Here is a 23,409-nt window from a genome sequence, read left to right as displayed (position 1 = left end):
GAATCTGTCCAGAACTAATTCAAGAAGAATGCCTAAATTGTCCTATAATGACTAAGTGAACTGAGTCAGTAGATACAAAGTTTCCAGCAAAGAAAATACTAGGACTCAACAGTTTTGCAGGTGAGTATTACCTTAACCCTTACATTATAATTGGTCTATGAGGTCAGTATAACTTTATATCAAACTCGGCTCTTACGCTTCTGTTTCTGCCACAAAAGAACCTTCACTAGTTAGCCTGCTAGTTCAGGGTGGATGACAGATACATGGGACAGACCAGACTCCTCCCCCACCAAGTTTGGCACCAAAGTACACCTTGATCCTGCTTAGGTCAGTTTAACTATAGTCTACCCACAGATACATGAATGAGTATAAATAATTATCGTTTTAAGCCACTGAGTTTTGGGGTGGTTTGTTATACGGCATTATTTTTTTTTAAGTAGCTACCTTATTCGCTGTAGAAAAAGCTTTTAATAAAATTTGACAACTATTCATGCAGGACTATTAATAAACTAGCAATTGAAGATAATTTTATTTTCTGTATAGAGTATATCTCCCATAAAACTATACTAGGTATTATGAAAATTTGGACATTCGTAATCCCCATGCACTACAAGTTTCATTTCTAAGAAATGCCCTAGAGAAACTCTTTTACATATGCACCAGAAGGAATATGCAGTCATACTTGTAGCATTTTTATTAATATTACAGAAAACCAGAAATAACCCTAAATATCTAATGAAAATAAATTGTTGCATATTTATATAATAGAATAGCAAAAAAATAGCAAATAGCAAAATCAGTACATATGAATAAACTATAATAATATGCAACAACACAGATAAATCTTACCCACATAATACTGAGAATGGCAAAATGTTTGGGACTGCATACATTGTGAATTAATTTGTATAAATCTCAAAAAATGGAAGCTCTTAAGTTCAATATGGCTTCATAATAGTTATTTTGCTATTATGATTATAATTTGTGTGTCTGTTGCATATACCTATCTGTATTTATCAATATGATATAAAATATGATAGTATGAAAAATAAAATAGAGGTTTCTGTCAGAATGACATTATTATAATAATTTCAGTTGGTCAGTCAATAAACATTTATTAAAGACACCATATTTTAGCCTCAGTGGCTTTTATGAAGAACAGACAATGTGCAAAGATGAAAGTGATTTGAAGTATTGCTGATTATGCACAGTATTATATTTTGTGGTTATTTTTGCAGCTATAGAAATGCAAATGTCCCCTGAATAAAACAGGTGACAGGAAATTTGAAGCTTTTGAATATTATGTCTTATTTATTTGTGAATGGCCATTATGCGGTCAGGATGAATATGATGGTATCTATTCTCAACACTACTATTCAAAATTTTATAAAGACTGAATATAAACGGGACACACATGCTCATATGTATGCATTAGTTAGGGAAGGATAAAAATGTCATTTGTACACAATATAATCATCTACCTAGAAAATTCAAGAAAATCAATCGAAAAAACTATTAAAATTAAGAAGGCACTTGTATACAAAATTCAGTACATAATAACTTCTCTATACAAGGCAATAGACAATTAGAATATATCATGGAAAAACATCCCAAATCACAATAGCAACAGAAACCAAAAAAAAAAAAAAAAACAACAAAAAAAAACAAAACCAGTAAGAATTAAACCTAGTAAGAGTTCTAAAAGACAATTATAAAAAACAATGTAACACTTTCTGAAGAATACATAAACCATCCTCAATAAATGCAGAGACATAACAAGTTCCTGGAAGAGAATACATAACATTTAAAAGATGTTAGTTTTTCCCAAATTAATCTGTAAATTTAATGTAATCCCATATAAAACCCTAAAAGAACTATTTATGGAGCTTGACAGATTTAGTTTAAAGTTCAATTGAAGAAGAAAAGTAGCCAAGAATATTTTGAAAAAGATCAAAGGGTGATATTTGCCCATCCATGTTAAAAATATCTAGTGTAAAGCTATTGTAGCTAAACCTATGTAATAGTTCAGGAGTAGACAGCTTGATTATATAGAAAAGAGTAGTGCAAGATCAACTACAGCTACCTAGGGAAATTTCATATGTGACAAAGGCAATGTCATATGTTACCTTGGGAATTAGTGGGGAAGGAATAGGTTGTTTAATAAAAAAGTCATGGGACAATTTGAAAAAAATATTAAGTTTTGCCTCATCTCACACCCTCACAAAATTGTTTGGAAATGTATCAAGTAATTATACATAAATAACAAATATAAAATTATGTTTAGAAAATAAAGAGACTATTCACTTGTAATTTAGGGTCTGGAAGAGTCTCCTGATAAAGGGTCTAAATCCAGAAATCATCAAGAAGAAAGTTTTCATATTTGCCTACACAAAGTTACAAAATTTAAAATGGCAAAAGTCACAATAAGTACAAGTAACAAATGTCTTTATGAGAGAAATATTTCCCATTTGCCCAAAGGTGGAAATATAAGGATTTGATAGGAAAGAAAGACTGGAATCAAACTATGCATCCATCAATCCTAGATTAGTTGATGCCTGAGATCTCTGCACTGCAACGTAATCACATAGTACTATGCATAACAACATGGAAAGATCTCCAGTACATGTTGGAAATGGGAAAAGTAAATTGCTGATATTAAGTATAAAATTATGTCATTTAGGCAGAGATTGCTTCAAGTAAAATTATGTGTAGATATATAAGCATATAAAAATGCATACATGTATATATGTATATCTTATATTGCATAGAATGTCTGGAGGAATTTACAACCCACAGTTAACCCTGGTGACCCATGGAGAGGGGAATGAGATCCAGATACGGGGACAGAAAGTGACGGTTGACTATCTGTTCTTCCAGTGTAGTACTTCTGTGCTTGAACACTTTTTACAAAATATATTTTCTTTTTTCTTTTCTTTTTTTAAGATTTTATTTATTTATTCATGACAGACACACACAGAGAGGCAGAGACACAGGCAGAGGAAGAAGCAGGCTCCATGCAGGGAGCCTGATGCGGGACTCAATCCTGGGTCACCAGGATCACACCCTGGGTGCTAAACCGCTGGGCTACTGGGGCTACCCTATATTTTCTTATATAATTAAAAAAATATGAAGAAAGAGAGCTTAAAATATAAACAAAAGAATATTTTTTCATATCTGTATAAAAATTTTGGTATTAAATCATCTACAGCTTGGTTAATCATACTACTTACATTTGCCTACTTGATTTATATTTGAAGCAAAAGTAAGACTTTCTTACTACAGTTAAAAAAAAAGTGTTCAACAAGTCATTGATGGTGGTAAATTCATGCGCTTCGCAGTTTCTTGTGCTGAATTTTAGGGACATGGGTTGACATGTATACATGTTTATGGGGGAGTGAGTGAAGAATGGCCTTTGACACACAAACTTACTGAGTTCTGGCTGAATTGATGTCATTCCCACCTCAATAAAAATTCCAACAGACATCTGTGGGGTTATAGCTGAGTTGAATACCAAGCTATATTTTAAGTTATGAGTAACATTCATTGCTTTGAATTGGTTGCTAAAGGTAGGTGTGTGATAAAATATTCTATATAAAAATGCTTTTGGATGAGTAAGCTAGTAATACCTAATCTTTTGAGAGTTGATGAAAGTTAGGATCTTCAGAAAAAAAAACCTCAAGTGTAAAATTTTGTATACAGTGTCTCTTCAGTAAATTTCCCACTTGACTTTACACAAAAAGGGTATGACATATTTGCTGCACAGGGTTCAATATCCCCTTTCCCCCGACCCAACCACCTGCAATCCTACAAATATCCTTGGGTAATTTCAAGTACCAGGCAATGTGGCACACTCTCCCTTATTCAATGTTCCTGGAAATATCAAAATATAAGACAAGAACTCTTGCACCATAGCAGTATATATTTTTAAGATTTATTTATTTATTTGAGAGAGAGAGAGAGCACACTGGAACAGGAGGCTGGGCAGTGGCAGAGGGAGAGCGAGAGAGAGGGGAGAGTCTTAGCAGACTCCCTGCTAAGTGTGGAACCTAGTGAAGGGCTTGATCTCACAACTCTGAGATCATGACCTGAGCCAAAACCAAGAGTTGGTTGCTTAACCAACTGAGCCACCCAGGTGGCTCAATATATGAGCCACTCATATATTTTGTTAAATAAAATAAATATGTATGAAATAATAAAACAACATAAATTTGTTGGTTGGTATTTTAATACTATATATTAGGTACATAACTAATGCCAAGCACTCTTCTAAGGGAAAATGGGAAGTTCAGGAACTTGCCCATGATCTCACAGTGGGTGGCAGAGCTGGGATTTGAACCCAGGCAGTCTGGCTCCCAAGCCTACGCTTTGAGTTCTATGATATATAGACTGTCAGGTCCCATCTTCTTTATATACCCATATGCTGGCTTTAAGGTGATGGGAGGTCTTCATATGTAGTTTTGCTATGGCTGGGCTTCCAATTGTCCTTGAAGATTCTCTTTCTTCAAGGATCCCTCTGAAATGCTTGCCCCAGAGCCTCAAGGCTAGAGCTCATGATCACCCAAACCCAAATATTTTGCTGGGAATAAGAGGAACTAATTTACTTTTGCTTGCACTGTGTTCTCTGTTTTAGAGACTTTATTCATCTCTCTTTTTCTCTCCTCCAGAAAGTTACTTCCAGTCTCCTCAGGAGACCTTTTCTCTTCAATTAACAGACTCTTTTTCCTGTGACACCTCACACAACATATGGCATTCATTGGGTTTTGTCTTTATTGCTGTGTCATTATTGTAAATGTACATATGAATGGAGCCTAATCCAGTGCAGAGGGAGAACAGGTTGTGTCTCTTCTTTCATCTGGTCATCTTTATTTCACTTGCTGCTTTTCTCCTAGGCTGCCAGCACTTTGTTATACATAAGTGTGGCATTGCCTTTGAAAATTGCTCCCTGAATGTGAAAACCTCCCAGCTGCCTCCTATTCATATGTCTTCTCCAATCCCTACTGTATTGACTGCAGTGAATTCAAAGCAAAGCAAAGCCAAACCCATCACCCCTTCAATTAAACCCAGATGACTAAACTTTTTACACAAAATGGACTCATTGCATATGATTTTTTTCCTCAACTTCTCAGATTAGGCAGGAGTATTTCTTTGGGATAGAAATATTTTTCCAGTCTTCTAAGTAGGCTTAGATCCCACCTTAAAAGAAAGAGCATAGCTGATAAGGGTTGGGAACAGAAATGGGATTTAAAATGTACACTCAGGCTTGTGAATGAATGAGGGGATAGTTGAGACAGTGGGGCATATGGCAGTCAAAGTGTTTGATCCTTTAGAAAAAGGCCACTGAAGGCAGAATAAAAACTGCTAACTACCAGTTTTATATTACTATTTCATGTTCATATACTCATGTAGGACATTTGATACACCAAATCTACACAAAATTTAGAGGTATTCTTGAGAGAACATGTCTGGATTTGACTCTTAAAAGTTAAAGCTGGAACTGATTACACTGGTGGCTTGTTAAAGAGAATATTGCTTCTGTTAGATGGATAGATATTTTTAAAAACTTATTTTGTACAGTTTTCCCCTAGGACACAAATGTTATATGCTAAAACCCCAACCACATAAGGAGTGGATAATCCATCACAGTCTGCTCCCAAATGTTCACGATCTACTCTCCTCACACCCTGACAACCCCCCTACCCTCCCATCATTCTGGAGTCCTCTGTCCTCCCCTTCCAACTCACACTGGATATGGAAGGAAGTAAGGAAGTAAAGAATGAGGGAAGGAGGGAAGACAAAAAGGGAAGGAAAGAAGGCAAGAAGGAAGGAAAAAAAAAAAAAGAAGGAAGGAAGCCAGAAAGTGGGTTAACTTTATTTTGAGGATTTACTGTGAGCCAGCCCAATGTGAATTGCTTTCTTTATATATGCTAATTAATCCACTCACCCAGTTTAATGCACAAAATAAACCAGCATTTCCAATGTAAGGTGCTGATCTGTCATCTTATTTTATGGATTAGGAGACTGTGGGAATGGGGAAGAAACTGCCCAAGATCATACGTTGTTTAGTAGACAATGTCAGGAAAAAGGTACAAATCTCTCAGCTCCTGGTTTAAGGTTTTCCTAACATTCCTATTAATCTTTGAATAGGACTCACAAACTTACCATATTCAGTAGAAGTTTCAGATCTTACAAGGTTCTAGGTACTCTTCAATCCAGCCAATATCATATCAACTCCTTAGCTAAAGACAGTGGCAACCAGTTCTTACCCATCTCTTCTGACAGGAGCAGGAGGAACTGGTTCGTATTTCCCGGTATGGTCCAACCAGGCCTTAAAAATTCAAAATTATGACTATTTTAATACAAGGAAAGATATTAAACTTAAGATATGGAAATGTATATTCATTTGTAGCTTTCTACTAGCTGCCTAAATTTAATGGAATCACAAACTAATCTGGAGCTCAGTTTCCTGAATTGTTAAATGAGGGGTTTGGGAGGGATCACCGTTAGACTTTTCCCGCTGTAGCAGGACTTAATGAATTAGGGAAACCATTTCCAAACCCAGTACATTACAATGGATGAGATAGATCTTTTTCCGAGGTCCTTTTCCTAAATGAGTGATCATGTAATAATTTGGTAAGGGTACAGGTGCAGATAGGAAGGGAAGGGAGAGGTACAAGAAATGGAGTGGAAAGGTAGCCATCATTTGTAAAATAATAGCCAAGGCCATGGATATTTGGGGGAGGATTCCAGGTTATTACTGTCAATTGTTGAAATATTGTGATTTGCATATTTCCCAATTCCAGTATCTTTTCTTTTTTTTTTTTAAAGTCACAAATTAACTTTTTGAAAATGAGTTGTTTAGAAAGTTACCACTTGAGGAAAGTTGGATGAATATTGAAAAGCAATAAACAAAAGATCTCTCTCTACATTTTAAGAGTATTTATTTATTTATTTATTTTCATTTTAAGAGTTTTTAAAGTGTGGTTCTCAAAGCCTGAGTGTAACTGGTTAGTGAGGTTTGTTCTGAGCATTGCCCTGAGCTATTGACAAGACTTCTCCTATGACCAAATTTTAGTCTTCTAAAATTTGGCTTCTCTGAACCCTCGTCTTAATTATGCTTTTTGACCTTGCCTTGTCTTTAGCAAGAATCCTATTCAGCCACTTTAGCAAGAATCCGCCACATCGAGGACCTCACTCTGTGCATTGGTTGTAAATCACCCACTTATCCCTATTGTATTCAGAGTTGAGCTCTCTCCTGTTACAATGGTGTGACCTCTATTGCAGTAGTATTGAATGCAGATTTCTGTACCATTTTAACAAGTGGTAAATCATATTTCTTTGTCATGGTTCTATGTGGAACACTGGGAAGAAAGTATCCCTCCTGACCCGAGGGCCTGCCTGCACGGTGGAGCACATGTAAGGTTTACCTACAAGACACATAAGAGGCCACCTCGAAGACTATGAAGAATGTTTGGGGACACTGAACTTCAATGGTTTGTGATAGAAAATCTAGTAGCCCTTTGATTTCTTTCCAAAAAAATTTATCTTTGACGTATTTTAATTAGTGTACTTAAAGCAGGGGAATATATGGCACTAACAAACTCTCAGTAAATGAATTGACAGCTAGAGCAAGACTATCTGGAGAGAATGTCTATAGAACTTTCTGCCCCATGCATTTAAATGGGTGCTCTAACTGGGCAGGACTGGCTGATAAATTTGTCCTGTGAAATTGGAGGAATGCCGCTTTCTGTCTTCCCTGCACCTCACCCACTTCCCTGCAGTGTGTCTTTCCCACACTGATAAACTAGGGATTCAGCTCTGGGGAGATTTTTCTAACTACTGTTGGGATTGGTATGAGGCAAGATTGAATCTAAGAAGGAATGTTCTAATGCCTAGAGAAAAAAAAATTCATCCCAAGAGAAGAAGGAGTCTTGCTTGGCAAATCCAGTATGGGGACTAACCAGTATATTTGTGCCTGTGAGCACCTGGGGAGAAGAATGGCTCCGGATGAAAATAGATCCAGTTTGTTTTCAAGTTTGGCAATACTGAGGGGCAAAATAATTTTGGCCTTTCCCTAGTGAGCACCACACAGAAGGAAAGGTTGTTTCCTCCCAACTCTTCTGGAGCATTTATTATTGCCTGGGGAGAATTGGCATGGACTGGCTTTGAACAACGGTGGTGGATTACCAGTAGCAAGTGACTGATGAGAGAGCAAGAAGAGAATGATGGGAATTCCCAGAGAGACTTTAAGAAAGGAGCTCCAAAAAGATTTGGACTTCCCACATGGGCTAGTGAAGCACTGGAACTCTCTGGATTTGAATATTAGTATTAATGAAATTGCAATTGCTTTAGTAGGCTTGAAATATTATAGACAAGGCATCACTGATTCAGGTTACAGATTTTGTAAGTATTGCATAACATGGTTTTTGTTTTATTTATTCTACTCAATATTATGTTTGTATTGAATAGACTTCAATAATTTTTTCCATTCAGAAAATCCGTTTTGCCAAATATCACAAATAAGCAGGTCTCATTGTGTGAATCATGCACCTCTAGCTGCTCAGAAGAAAAGTGAGCCCAGATTTGAGAGTCAGCAAAGGGGAGTTCTGGGTCCTGCTTCAGACCCATCTGACTGTACCTCTGTAAGTCACCTCATTTCTCTGGCCCCAGATTCTGACTGTCCTATTAGGATGTTTATCATTGTTCTATATTTATAATAAAAAATTAGGTCAATGTACAGTTGATATAAATGGAAAAGAGAGGCACAAGTGGCAGTTTTTTTGGCACATGCAGTAGAGACAGAATTGCTTCACTTAAATTCTGCTACTTATAGTAGTAGAACTTTGGGCAAATTAATATTTTGCCTCTGTTATCTGTAAAATAGGAACAAAAATTATACTTAACTCATCTTGTTGTGAGCATTAAATGAGCTAATATATACCAGGCTCTAATAAACCTCAGTGCATAATAAACAAATATGTTTGAACTTTGAAACTTTTGTTTTCTTATAGAATCTATTTGAATATTTCAATTTTATAATGTCTTATACTGCTTTGATATCACCTATAGAGTGATTCAAAATTAGAGATACCTAAACATACATGAAAAATATGCATTAAAAATGTCAAGATGATCTATATCATCTTGATGATATAAGATAAGTGAATAAACATAATTTAGAATGCTACTTGACAGAAGAGTGTAACTTAATAGGAAAATAAGAATTGGATATATTTACTCTTATTTCCTTTTCTTTTGTTGATATAATTGTGTACCACATTTTTATAAATAAAATTAAGTCTTCAATCTTCATCCCCATTTTCTCTATCTCTATCTTAATCTTTATTGGCACCAAAGTGTCCCAGCAGTGAAAATGTTTTAATTGGATATTTTAAAATGAATTTTCCGGGCAGCCCAGGTGGCTCAGTGGTTTAGCGCCGCCTTCAGTCCAGGGTGTGATCCTGGAGACCTGGAATCGAGTCCCACATCGGGCTTCCTGCATGGAGGCTGCTTCTCCTTCTTCCTGTGTCTCTGCCTTTTTCTCTCTGTGTCTCTCATGAATAAGTGAATAAAATCTGTAAAAGAAAAAAAAATTTTCCAAATCATATAAATATTTCATTTCACCTTTACATTTGAAAGTGTCATTTATTTGTAATTACATACACACACATATACATATTTAGTATAAAAATTTGATATGTATTGACTTGGAGGAGAATACATCTAAATGATACTTCTGTATCTTCCCAATTTCATTGGTTACCACTATATAGTTTAAACAATCCCATAGGCCCACATATTTAGGTGCAGCATCCCCATATATTACCATATTTTCCTCAACTACTGTTATAAGTAAGTGTATATGTGTATGTATATATATATCCACATGTACACAAATATTTTTATATGCACATATATAAACATATACCCATACACACATATACATGCACAGACATGCATGATATTTTTGTACAAAGTTATAAACAATAATCATTTTCTCCAATTATTCTTTGTTATTTGCAACTTAATTTCATTGAGATCAAAGGAGGTGAATTATATATAGATTCCTTAGAATTTGATGAGGTTAAATTTTCAGGTATAGCATGGAGTCAGTTTTCATCAATATGCCCTATATTTTTGGAAAAAAATTGTATTCTACCATTAATGGATATAAAGTTTTATATATCTTCATTAGATCAATATTGGTAATTATGCTTTTTAAACTTCTACAGCCTTCTCTTAATTAACTCTATGCTAATGAGAGAAATCTGGTAAAATTTTGTACCATGATACTATTCTCCATGTAGATTTCTTGAAATTTTTATATAGTTTAAGGAAATTTCATTAAATGTATATTTTATGTACATAGTTTGATGCTATTGTATCTCACAGGTGAATTGAACCTTTTATCAGGACATAATAACCAACATTTCTAAAAAGGTTTTGATTGGTTTCTTTACTTGTTTCAATCTTAAAGCCCTTTGCCTTATATCAACTTTTCTTTGGTAGTATTTGCTTGTTTTATGTTTTTCATCATTTGCTTTTAGTATTTTGGTGTCCTTACATTTTACATATTTTCCCTTGTAGACAATATAACTGGAGTTTTTCTTAATCTAGTTTGAAACCTTTCAAGTTCTTTATAATGATTACTTTTGTCTTTGGATTTACTTATTTCTACCTGTAGTTATTATTGTTTTTAAAGATTATATTTATTTGACACAGAGAACACAAGCAGGGAGAGTAGCAGAGAGAGAGTGAGAAGCAGACTCCCCACTGAGAAGGGAGTCTGATGTGGGACTTGATCTCAGGACCCAAAGATCATGACCTAAGTAGAAGGAAGATGCTTAACAGACTGAGCCACCCAGGTGTCCCTATTATTATTATTTTTACTTTTCCTTCTTCTTCCTCTTTTCTAACTTTTTTTTCATATTCTCCTTCAATTATTTTTTTTTGTAAATGATTTGATAGTAATATACTCTGTGTCTTGTTACTCTAGTTAATTAAAAAATTTAGGTTATTCATTTTTTTAATCCTCCCACATATTAAAAGCAATTTAGAATTTTTTGTTCTAGACATCCACCACCAACTTATAAGCTGCTTTTGCCCAGTAATTTAGTTCCACCTATTGGCCCCACGAATGAGACATGATCATTAGAATTTGTCAGCTTTTTTTTTTTTTTAATTTTTATTTATTTATGATAGTCATACAGAGAGAGAGAGAGAGAGAGAGAGAGGCAGAGACACAGGCAGAGGGAGAAGCAGGCTCCATGCACCGGGAGCCCGATGTGGGATTCGATCCTGGGTCTCCAGGATCGGCCCTGGGCCAAAGGCAGGCGCTAAACCGCTGCGCCACCCAGGGATCCCGAATTTGTCAGCTTTACCCACTTATTTACCCAGTGTCACTGCACACTATTCCTCTCATATGTGCCATCTAGCCACTCTTTTGTGGCTTTCTTTCTCTTTCTCTCTGCTACCTAAAATGTATCCTTACTTATTCCTCTTGTGAAGGTATTCCATAGTTAAGCCTCTGAAATGTCTTTATATTACTCTCATTCTTTGTAACATAGTTCCTCTAGGTTTACAATTGTAGATTCACAATTATTTTCTCCCCACGCATCGAATATGTATTTCCCTTCATTTCTGGTTCCATTATGATTTTTGAGAAGTCAACTGTTTCACTGTCATTCTGCTAGCAACGTTGCTTTCTTTCACCTGCTTTTAAGATCTTTCTTTACTGTCCTGCAGTTTGTTTTGGTGAGGCTAGAAATGGATTTGTATTTATTTATATTCTTGGGTTTTCTTTTTTAAATTTATGTACGTGATGATTATTTCTTTTAATATTTTATATGTCCTATTATCTACATCACTCCCTCTGGGATACTGATTACATGTATGTTAATACTTATTGAATTTTGTATGTCTTTTAATCTTTTTATCTCCTTGTCTTTCTAGATATATTCTAGATATTTTATTCATATCTGTTTTTAAACTCACATATTCTTTCCTCAAGCATATTTAATTGGCTGTTTAATTTTGTTTAATGCTTTATTTTAATATTTACTATTTTATTTCTTGAAGTCTTATTTAGCTTCTTTACATATTTGCTTATTCCCTGATCATATCTATAAATTTCTCTCTCTTTTTTTTCTCACTTGAAAATTTTATTGGTCAGGGAGAAAGGAAGTCAGGCAGCCCCCCAGCTTCCCGCCCAGGGTGCCACAAGCTCTCACTGCTTCCCATTGTCATTGATAGGGGCGGTTCACTGAGCTCGGGGGACACCAGGAATGCCTTGAGCTTGAGTCTGGTGCTGAGGCGTGCCACATAGGCCTGAGAGTAGGGGGAAGGAGTCCAGGCAGCTGGGGGCCAGGACCTGGTGAATCAGCAGCAAGTACAGCAGTTTGTAGCCCCCAAAGGAGATCTGGTTGCCCGTGATGAGGGCCTGGCCCCCCTCATTCTGGGACAGCAGCATTTCAAAAGGCTTCAGGTAACCTGGTAGTGCCTTCACATAATTTCTCAATAATTCTCTTCAATAATTTCTCTCTTATTAAACATTGCTATTAGATATTACATCTGATATTTTCAATAACCTGACTTAATATTGATATTTTTCCCCCTCTGTTGTCTGTTGTGTCTGCTAGTTCCCAGCTGTATTTCTTTATTTCTTTCCTGTTTCGTGAAATTGGATAGTGAGCTTCTCATTTTTCTTTGCGACCCCAGGTTGAAGTTGAAATCCTACAGAGATTTGCATTTATTTTGCTAGTTACTTGGTACCATTTTAAATTAAATTCTAGGAGGAGTTTTTGAGTCAGCCCAGTAGTGTAAATTCAGATCTTAGATGCACTACAAGGGCCAGTCTGGGATTACAAAAATTCAAAGAAGGCTTTTTTTTCCCTACACTTGGCCCTGGACCTGAGACAGGGAAATTTTCAGAATCCCTTTATGTGGCAAGATTTATTTTGTGTCTGATTCTACTTCTCACTTTTACTGTGAGGGTAGCCCTTTCAGGATCCATTCTTTTATCAGATTCTTTACCTTGGAAACATCCTAAGTTTTATCTGTTCTCTTCCACATCTTGTATTACCATGGAAGCTCAGAAACAGATGGGAGTCATTCTCTTCAAATTGAATGATGGAACAAAATACCCAGTAACACATGATAATGTACTTGATTCATCATTATTTTACTTTGTGTTAGCTAATGACCATGGAACCATATGCCAAGGGAAAAGTATTCATGAATTAAATACTTTTTGACCTGCTATCCCAAGATTGCCAGACTCTCAAATTGATGAGGAAAACACTAACAATGATAAAGTGAAAAAGAAAATTATTTCCTCAGGAAATCCTACCCATCTTAATCCAATCTTTGCACAGCTGCAATATATTTAAGGAGCACCAGGGAGAAATTATAGCAAGAGGGCTTAAAAAATTTTTTTTAACCACATAACATTGTATCTATTAGAGAAAAAAAGTAGAAAATTGTCTCTTTCAAAAACTTATAAGAATTTTTATTTTCTGAACGACAGGGAAGGGGATATTTATCTGGATGGAAGACTCCAAATGGTGACGATTTTCTTCTCTCCCACCTTCCTTCCTCAACCCACACCAAGGATTGATTGTAGGTAATATTTTTTTCTAAATGATCTGATACAAGTAACTTCAGAAAAATAACATGATGCTTCTCTGGGTAATAAATTGGATGTTGGGATAAATTGCGGGAAAATTTCATGAACAATTTTAGAGATACCACTTCAAAAGTAAGGGGTTTTGGAAAACTATTTAAAAAATAAATACAAGATTATGGTCCTTCAGCTATTTGTTACAATATACAAAATGCTTGGGAGTCCTGAGTACCTATTACCTGAAGCCAAAGAGTTCAATAAAAGCTCTGTATCATTTTGCAAATGAACAGGCAAAGAGGAATTTCACATATGCAGAGAAGACAGGTGTTTGGCTTGCAGAGCATCAGGAAATTTCCCATATCCCCAGATGGCTTCCTGTCCCCAGTATATACACACTCAGTGCTATTGGAAGGTATATTTTACTACTAAAGATCCACTTAAGATGTGTAATGCTTCTATAGAAATACTTTTAAATCCAAACACTCCTTGGAAGTATAAAATTATTTTTTTCGAGTTTTTCTTTAAATTCTAGTTAGTGAATATATAGTGTAATGTTGGATTCAAGAGTAGAATTTAGTGATTCATTACTTCCATATAACACCCAGTGCTCATCACAACTGCCCTCCTTCATACCCATCACCCATTCAGCCTATCCCCTACTCACCTCCCTCTATTAACCCTCAGTTTGTTTTAGAGTTGAGTCTCTTATGGTTTGCTTCCCTCTCTTTCTTTCCCCTTCTCCTATGTTCATCTGGCTTGTTTCTTAAATTCCTCATATGAGTAAAATCATATGGTATCTGTTTTTCTCTGGCTGACTTGTTTCACTTAGGATAATACATTCTAGCTCCATCCATGTTGGCACAAATGGCAAGATTTCATTCTTTTTGATGGCTGAGTAATATTTTGTTTATAAATATACCACATCTTTGTTCATCAGTTGGTGGACATTTGGACTCTTTCCATAATTACCTATTGTTGATAATACTGCTATAAACACTGGAGTGCACGTATGCTTTTGAATCAGTATTTTGTGACCTTTAGGTAAATACTTAGTAGTATAATTGCTGGATCGTAAGGTAGTTTTATTTTTTACTTTTAAAATAAATTTGATTTATTTATTTGAGAGAAATAGAGAGTGGTGGGAGGGGCAGAGGGAGAGAGAGAGAGATTCTCAAGTAGCCTCTGTGCTGAGCAGGTAGCCTTACTCAGGACTCAGTGTCACAACCCCTAGATCATTACCTGAGCCAAAACCCAGAGTCTGATGCTTAACTGCCTGCTGCCCAGGTGCTCCTATTCTTAACTTTTTGAGGAACCTCCATACTGTTTTCCAGGGTGGCTGCACCAGTTTGCATTCCCACCCATACTGTAAGAGGGTTCCCCTTTCTCCACATCTTTACCAACACCTGTTATTTCTGTGTTAATTTTAGCCATTCAGACTGGTGTGAGGTGCTGTCTCATTGTAGCTTTGATCTGTATTTTCCTGATGATGAGTATTGTTGAACATCTTTTTGTGTGTCTGTTAGCTCTCTGTATGTCTTCTTTCGGAAAATATCTATTCATGTCTTCTGCCCTTTTTTAAATTGGTTCATTTGGTTTTTTTTTGGATGTTGAATTTTATAAGTTCTTTATATATTTTAGACACTAACCCTTTATCAGATATGTCATTTGTAAATATCTTCTCCCATTCTGAAAGTTGCTTTTCAGTTTTGTTAATTGTTTTTCTCACTATGTAGAAGCTTTTTATTTTGATGAAGTCCCAATAGTTCATTTTTGCTTTTGTTTCCCTTGCCTCTGGAGACAAGTCTAGGAAGAAGTTGCTATGGCCAATGTCAAAGATGTTGTTGTCTGTGTTCTCCTGTAGGATTTTGATGGTTTCTTGTCTCACATTTATGTCTTTCATCCATCTTGAATTTATTTTTGTGTAAGGTGTAAGAAAGTGGTCCAGTTTTATTCTTCTGCATGTTGCTGTCCAGTTTTCCCAACACCATTTGTGGAAGAGACTGTCTTGTTTCTGTTGGATATTCTTTCCTGCTTTGTCGAAGATTAGTTGAACACAGAGTTGAGGGTCCATTTCTAGTTTTTTTATTCTGTTCCATTGATCTATGTGTCTGTTTTTATGTCATTACCATACTCTCTTGATGACTATAGCTTTGTACTATAACATAGAGTTTGGAATTGTGATGCCTCCAGCTTTGCTTTTCTTTTTCAAGATTGTTTTGGCTATTTGGGGTCTTTTTTGATTCCATACAAATATTAGGATTGTTTGTTCCAGCTCTGTGAAGAATACTGGTGGTATTTTGATATGGATTGCATTAAATGTATAGATTGCTTTGGGTACTATGAACTTTTAAACAATATTTGTTCCTGCAGTCCATAAGCATGGAATGTTTTTTCCATTTCTTTGTGTCATCTTCAATTTCTTTTGTCAGCATTTTATAGTTTTCAGAGTACAGATCTTTTACCTTTTCAGTTAGTTTATTGCTAGGTATCTTATGGTTGTGGTCCAATTGTAAATGAGATCAATTCCTTGGTTTTTCTTTCTGCTGCTTCATTATTGGTGTATAGAAATGCAACAGATTTCTGTACATTGAGTTTATATCCTACAACTTTGCTGAATTCGTCTATCAGTTCTAGCAATTTTTTGGTGGGGTCTTTCGGATTTTCTACATAGAATATCATGTTATCTGTGAATAGTAAAAATTTGAGTTCTTCTTTGACAATTTGGATGCCTTTTATTTCTTTTTGTTGTCTGATTGCTAAGGCTAGACTTCCAGTATTATGTTAAATTCAATGCTGAGAGTAGACCTCCTGTCTTGTTGCTGACCATGGAGAAAAAACTCTCAATTTTTTTCCATTGAGGATAATATTAGCCATGGGTCCTTCATATATGGCCTTTATGATGTTGAGGTATGTTCTGTCTATTTCTACTTTGTTGAGGGTTTTTATCAAGAATGAGTGGTACATTTTGTCAGATGCATTTTCTGCATCTATTGAGAGGATCATTCTCATAACTTTTTTTTATGAATGTGATGTATCATGTTGATTGATTTGCAAATATTGAACCACCCTTGCAGCCTAGGAATAAATTCCACTTGATTGAGGTGAATAATTCTTTTAATATACTGTTGGATTTGATGTGCTGGCATTTTGTTGAGAATTTTTGCATCCATATTCATCAGGGATATTGGCCTGTAATGCTGCTTTTTAGTGGGGTCTTTGTCTGGAATCAAGTAATGCTGGCCTCATAGAATGGGTTTGGAAGTTTTCCTTCATGTCTATTTTTTGGAATGATTTGAGAAGAATAGATATTAACTTTTCTTTAAATGTTTATTAGAATTCCCCTGGGAAGCCATCTGGCCCTGGACTTCTCTTTGTTGGGAGATTTTTGATTACTGATTCAATTGCTTTGCTGGCTATGGTTTGTTCAAGTTTTTACTTCTTTCTGTTTCAGTTTTGGTAGGTTATATATGCATTTCTAGGAATTTATCCATTTCTTCTAGATTACCCAGTTTGTAGGCATATAACTTTTCAAAATATTCTCTTATAATTGTTTGTATTTCTGTGGTGTTCATTGTTATTTCTTCTCTCTCACTTGTGATTTTATTTATTTAAGTCTTTTCTCTTTTTGGTAAGTCTGGCTAGGGCTTTACCAATTTTATTAATTTTTTCAAACTAGCTCCTAGTTTCATTGATTTGTTCTACTGCTTTTTTTCTTTATATCATTTATTTTTCTCTAATCTTTATTATTATTATTTATTATTATGCTGGCTTTGGGCTTCATTTATTGTTCTTTTTCTATTGCTCACTTCAGCAGCATATATACTAAAATTGTTCCTTTTCTAGATCCTTTAGGTATAAGGTTAGGTTGTATATTTGAGACTTTTTCTGCTTCTTGTGGTAGGCTTGTATTGTTGCATATTTTTCTCTTATGACTGATTTCCTGTATCCCAATGGTTTTGGATGGCCATATTTTCATTTGTTTCCATGGTTTTTTTTTTTTTTTAATTTCTTTTTAAATTCCTGGCTAACCCATTCATTCTTTGGTAGGATGAGTAGTTTTTTGCCTCCATGTATTTGTGGTCTTTCCAAATTTTTTCTTGTGGTCGACCTCAAATTTCATAGTATTGTGGTGTGAAAATATGCATGGTATGATCTCAATCTTTAGTGCTGGTTGAGCCCTGATTTTTGACCCAATATGTGATCTAATTCTGGAGAATATTCCATATACACTCAAAAAGAATGTGTATTCTGCTGCTTTAGGGTGAAATGTTCTGAATATATCTGTTAAGTCCAGTGTCATTCAAAACAATTGATTCTGATGCTTAATGATTTTCTGCTTAGATGATCTATTCACTGATGTAAGTCGGGTATTAAAATCTCCTACTGTTATTGTATTGTTATCAATAAGTTTCTTTATGTTTGTTATTAATTGATTTATATATTTGGTTGCTCCTAAGTTGCGGGCATTAAGTATTTGCAATTGTTAGGTCTTCTTGTGTGATATACCCCTCTATTATGACATAGTGCCCTTCTTCATCTCTTGTTACAGTCTTTATTTTAAAATCTAGTTTGTCTGTTATAAGTATAGCTACTCTGGCTTTCTTTTGACATCCATTAAGCATGATAAATGGTTCTCCATCCTCTCACTCTCAATCTGCAGGTGTCTTTATGTCTAAAATGAGTCTCTTGTAGGCAGCATATAGATGGCTCTCTCTCTTCTTTCTCTCTCTTTAATACATTCTGATATCCTGTTTCTTTTGACTGGAGCACTTAGTCCATTTACATTCAGAGTGTAATATGGTAGATATTACATATTGATAGATATGAATTTGGTGCTATTGTATTATCTGTAAAGTGGTGTTTCTGGAGATTTTCCCTGTTCATTTCTAGGCTTTGTGCTTTTGGTCTTTTTTTCCCACTCAAAGAGTTCTCTTTAATATTTCTTCCTTCTGGTGTAGTGGTCGCAAACTCTCTTAGTTTTTGTTTCTCTGGGAAACTCTTCTCTCCTTCTATTCTGAATGACATCCTTGCTGGATATTCTTTTTTTTTTTTTAAGGTTTTATTAATTTATTTAAGAGAGAGAGAGAGTGAGTGGAAGGGAGAGGGAGAGACAATCTGAAGCACACTCTGTACTGAGTGCAGAGCCCATGCAGGGCTCAATCCCACAACTGTGAGATCCTGACCTGAGCTGAAACCAAGAGTTAGACTGCTTAACTGACTGAGCCACCCAGGCACTCAGGCACTTTGATAAAGTATTCTTAGCTGTGTATTTTTCCCATTCAGCAGACTGAATGTATTGTGCCACTCTTTTCTGGCCTGCCAAGTTTCTGTCAAAAGATCTACTGCTAACCTTATTTGTCTTCCTTTGTAGGTTAAGGATTTCTTTTCCCTTGCTGCTTTCAAGATTGTTTCATTCTCTGTATTTTGCAAATTTTACTGTGATATGTGCTTTGTGTTAGTCTGTTTTTGTTGATTTTGATGGGAGTTCTCTGTACCTCCTGGATTGGATGTCTGTTTCCTTCCCCAAATTAGGGAAGTTTTTAGCTATTATTTGCTCAAATAAACCTTCTGCCCCTTTACCCTTTTCTTTTCCTTCTGGGGTTCCTATGATACAGATGTTAGTATGCTTTACGGAGTTGCTGAATTCTCTAAGTCTACATTCCTGATCCAATATTTTTCTTTCCTTCTTTTTTTCAGCATTACTATTTTCCATAATGTTGTCTTCTACATCATTTATTCATTCCCTCTACTTCTTTCATCCTCTGGTCATTATACCAGTCTGTTTTGCATCTCAGTTATAACAGTTTTTATTTTGGCCTGACTAGTGTTTAGGTCTTTTATCTCTGTGGTAAGGGGCTCCCTGATTGTTGTTTTAAATTCTAGTTCAGGCATATTACTTATATCTGTTTTTATTAGATACCTGGTTGTAACCTTTTGTTCTTTCTTTTGAGATGAATTCCTCCATCTTGGCATTTTGTCTTGGTCTCTGCCTGCTTTGTGTTAGGAAAGCCTGTCATGTTTCCTGCTCCTGAGAGTAATGGCTATATTAAGAAGAGATCATATATTGTCCAGGGCCTGACACTTCAGGAAGTGTCTCTGGTTATACTGTGTGCACTCTGCTGTTTTGTTTTGGCTGCTCTTTCCCTTAGTTCAGTCCTCTGCAGTGTTTCTCTTTGCGGGCAGTGGGGAGTGTTTGGACCTTGTCCACTGTGTGGAGTCTTAACTAGATGTGTTTTGGTCTGCTTGTTAGAAGAGGATAAATCCTATTTCCCCTAGAGCTAAAGCTTTGTAATATTCTATGGTCAATAGGCTTGGTGGGTGTGGGGGTTTATGCTGGTCTTCTGGGGGAGGGGTACACTGCTATTCTGACTCTCAGGCACACTTGCCCTAGTGAAGAAGCATGTGTATAGTGAATGGGGGCAGAGCTTGGTGTAAGCAGCTCATGCCTCCACTGCACTGCTTGCTGAAGTCAGTCTGTGCTGATGAGTGGGAGTAAAAATGGCCTCAGCTGGCACTCTCCTCCCCAGAGAGGGGAGTTCACACTGGTGCTGCTCAGAAAGCTCTCACAGAAGAGTGAACAATCTCTCCCCATTTGTCCTAGGTATTCCTCAGATCCCTGTGTCTTAGCTGTCTGCCCATCTGGTGGCACAGTGCTCCTATGTTTTATCAGCATGTTGACTAGGTTTTAAAACTCCAAATCTCAGGGACCTATCATGGCACAGACTCCATTTGATCCTCTGGGGGTGGGTCTTGCTGCACTGTGGCTGGTTCTGGTTTGTCCCAGAAGAGAGGTTGCACGAACATACAAAGGCTTACAGTTTATAGTAAAGTATAGCAAAAAGCTGGCATCCAGGTTTGCTGCCCTTAGCAGCTGCCTCTGCTTCTATGCTAATGAATGGGGCGGCTCAATGATGCCCATTGGCTCTTTTGTCCCTGGAGAGGCAGTGCTGCCACTGCCTAACATAGTCCTAGAAGGGATACTATGTCTCCCAGTGTGATTCAGGGAGTCCTCAGACCATGCTGTCTGCTCCTGGGCCTCTGCCCCACCCTCTGTTCCCCCCCCCCCACCCCCCCCACCCCCGCTTCTCCACAGAAGCCCACCAAGCTCTACCTAGCCATGGTGTGGACTTCTAAAACTGCAGACTTTGAGCTCCACTGCTTGTAAAAACCTGTAATTATCAGCCCCTCTTGTTTTCCCCATCAATGGTTTTGGGGAAGTGTTTTTCTTATGCAATTCCCTATGCCCTGCTGTCTCTCTCTGTCTTCTCTCACTCTCATCAGGGCTCCCTCTCCCTGCAGCACCAGAGATTCGTTTCTCTTCCAAATCATAGCTCCACTCCTCTTACCTTCCATGATGTGGCCTCTTTTCTCCTAGTTGTGCAGTTTGTTCTCTCAATCTTTAGATCGATTTCCTAGGTTTCAGAACAATTCGATATATATCTAGCTGTGTTCGATGAGGCAAGCATAAGGTCCTCCTACTTATTTCCTTTTTACAATTATTTTCACCAAAATATGGAGTTAGTCTCTTTTGGAAAATAGGGATGAGCATCTGAAATTTAGAAAGAAGCAGACAGATTTACAGCAGGCAGTGAGAAAACAGAACTGAAAAGGCCCCAGAAGATGCTCTGGTTAACACAAAGCACAGAGCAAGTAAAGAAAAGCACAGTGCTATGGAGTCTAAATGTACCTGTTAGGGGCCAATGAGCAGAGTTCAGGTGGGCCATGGTTGCATAAAGTAGTTCTGGTACCAGCAGTTGATGCCTGGATTTAAAGAGTGGGATTTAGAGAAATTCTCAATCCTGAGGGCATCAGGGCAGGACTCTGTCAATGAGTTGGGCTGTTAATGAAAGGAGAAGACTAGAGAAGAACCAAGGATGAGCCTGACACAAGAAGCAGATTAAGAAGAAAATTTCAAATGAGAAAATAATAAATGGAGTTCTAAAGAAGTCTTTTGGCTTGTGGTTTTCTATGCTGACTTTTGGTCTCAGAAACCCTTTAATGCCTAAGAAATTACTGGCAGTCTCAAAAGTAGCATATTGTTTGTAGCAGTATATTTTCAATTGGGTACATAGAGGTCTATTCTTCAAAATGGGGGGAATATTATAGAAGCATTTTTAAATTACTATGCATATTCATATTTAATACAATACCAGAACTCAAGAAATGATAATTCTTTAAAACTTTGTTATAGTGCAGAATCTGAAACTGTATCAACAATGTTACCTTAAAATCCATTGGCCTATCTTGTACTTAAAATAGATGTTGTACCTATGCAGGATTTTGTGATATGGATTGGTCATTTCAAAATTATTAGTGCCCAAATAAGGCAGCTTTTTCTATGTTGATTAGTTTCATTACACAGTGTTAAAAAGATCACATGTGATAGGATTGCTGTTAATTTCATTAAAGAAGTTATGTATTTTAGATGCTAACAAAGCTACTGATGGCAGATACACATTTTCTATATTTCTAAATTCAAGCTCAAAGCTTGAATTTTATCATTGATAACAAATGCTATTGCATATTTTTTTGTGAAGTGACAGGCTTACATGGTTGATTGCAGACAAAATATCTGTCAAACACCCAATCCTGAAGAAGCAAAGACTGACCCTCTGAAATTCTTTCCAGGAAATATGGAATTCCAAATAATGTTAACTCCTTGATAAGATGGAGTAATAGGAACTGGATTTACCTAACTGCCTGAATTTTTAAGAAAAGGGCAAAGTATAGAAACAACGATTTTGAAGGTATTTGGAAATGATCCCTGAGAAATGGAAAACAAATAATATATCTCTTTTTTTTGCTCCAGGTTATAACACTTGAGAGTTTCTAGGTCATGGTGCAGGAAGGGGAAACCAGGACAGAGCCTATCAGATTACCCAAGTGCAGAAGGTGGAACTGAGACTCCAGACAGAACAGGGCAGCTAGAGTTAATGGGACAAAGTACAGGAAAGGAAAGAACTGACAGAGAAACCTAGATATCTGCATCAAGTTCACCAAAGAATATTCATCTGCTTACTAATCAGCATATGCTTATAACAAAGTATTCCCCAAAGTCAGGGAAAGAATCACCCAAATGATTAGAGGCTAACAGTGCTATGATCCTTTTTGTGTGTGTCTTTTGGTGAATATACATATACATTTCTGCTGGAAATTTCTGCCTAGGAGTGAAACTGGATTAATAGAGTATGTGTTTGTTCACCTTTAGTAGATGTACCAACTTAACACTTCCACCACTGCTGCCAGTTTTTCTACATCCTTTTTAATGCTTGTGTTGTCTATTGTTTTTATGTTTGTCACTCTGGTGGGTGTAAACTATTATCTTATTCAATTTTAATTTGCATTTTCCTGGTTACAATGGAATCAGTTCCCTTTTATATGTCCATTGGCTTCGTTCATATAACCATTATGGTATAACTAATCATTAAAATAACTTTGTAATGAAAACCAATTTCTTGTTTTATTGAGTTAATATAATTTTTTTCCCACCTCTCTAGAAACAACACACTCAGACATCAAAGTTTAGAGGAAATTCTTTGTCAGAATTGTTTGACCATCTTGCAAAGAGTCCACTGAAAATCTGAAATTTAGGAAAAACACTATTTAGTAAGTAGCTTTGGAAAAGCTTCATTGATTGCACTGGCCAGAAATATTTTACCAAACTGAATAAGTCTGCTCAAGTTTTAATTAGATAGTGGGTGATGATAAGATCTCAAAATGAGCTGAATAGCAAAGCCTTTCCTCATGGGCTTGTGGGGGAGGCTTGCTATTTCCAGTCTTCGTGTTAGAGC

At 36.3% G+C, this 23,409-nt stretch overlaps 1 protein-coding gene across 4 annotated transcripts in view; it reads left to right on the top strand.

The window, feature by feature from the left end:
* EPM2A (EPM2A glucan phosphatase, laforin) overlaps nucleotides 1-23,409 on the top strand; it is a 291,921-nt gene that overhangs the window by 223,470 nt on the left and 45,042 nt on the right. For 2 of the 4 annotated variants that reach the window (XR_004806484.2, XR_004806487.2), the window contains one exon: nucleotides 13,523-13,618. The exons of 1 other annotated variant lie outside the window; for it this stretch is intronic. The gene's annotated coding sequence lies outside the window, so the exon portion shown is untranslated. The remainder of the gene's footprint in view (nucleotides 1-13,522; nucleotides 13,619-23,409) is intronic. One more of the 4 variants, XR_004806485.2, reaches the window with a different exon arrangement.

Source organism: Canis lupus, chromosome 1 (assembly GCF_003254725.2).
Source record: "Canis lupus dingo isolate Sandy chromosome 1, ASM325472v2, whole genome shotgun sequence".
NCBI lineage: Eukaryota > Metazoa > Chordata > Mammalia > Carnivora > Canidae > Canis > Canis lupus.
The sequence above is the reverse complement of the archived record's forward strand: the minus strand, read 5'-3'. Positions and strand labels throughout refer to the sequence as shown.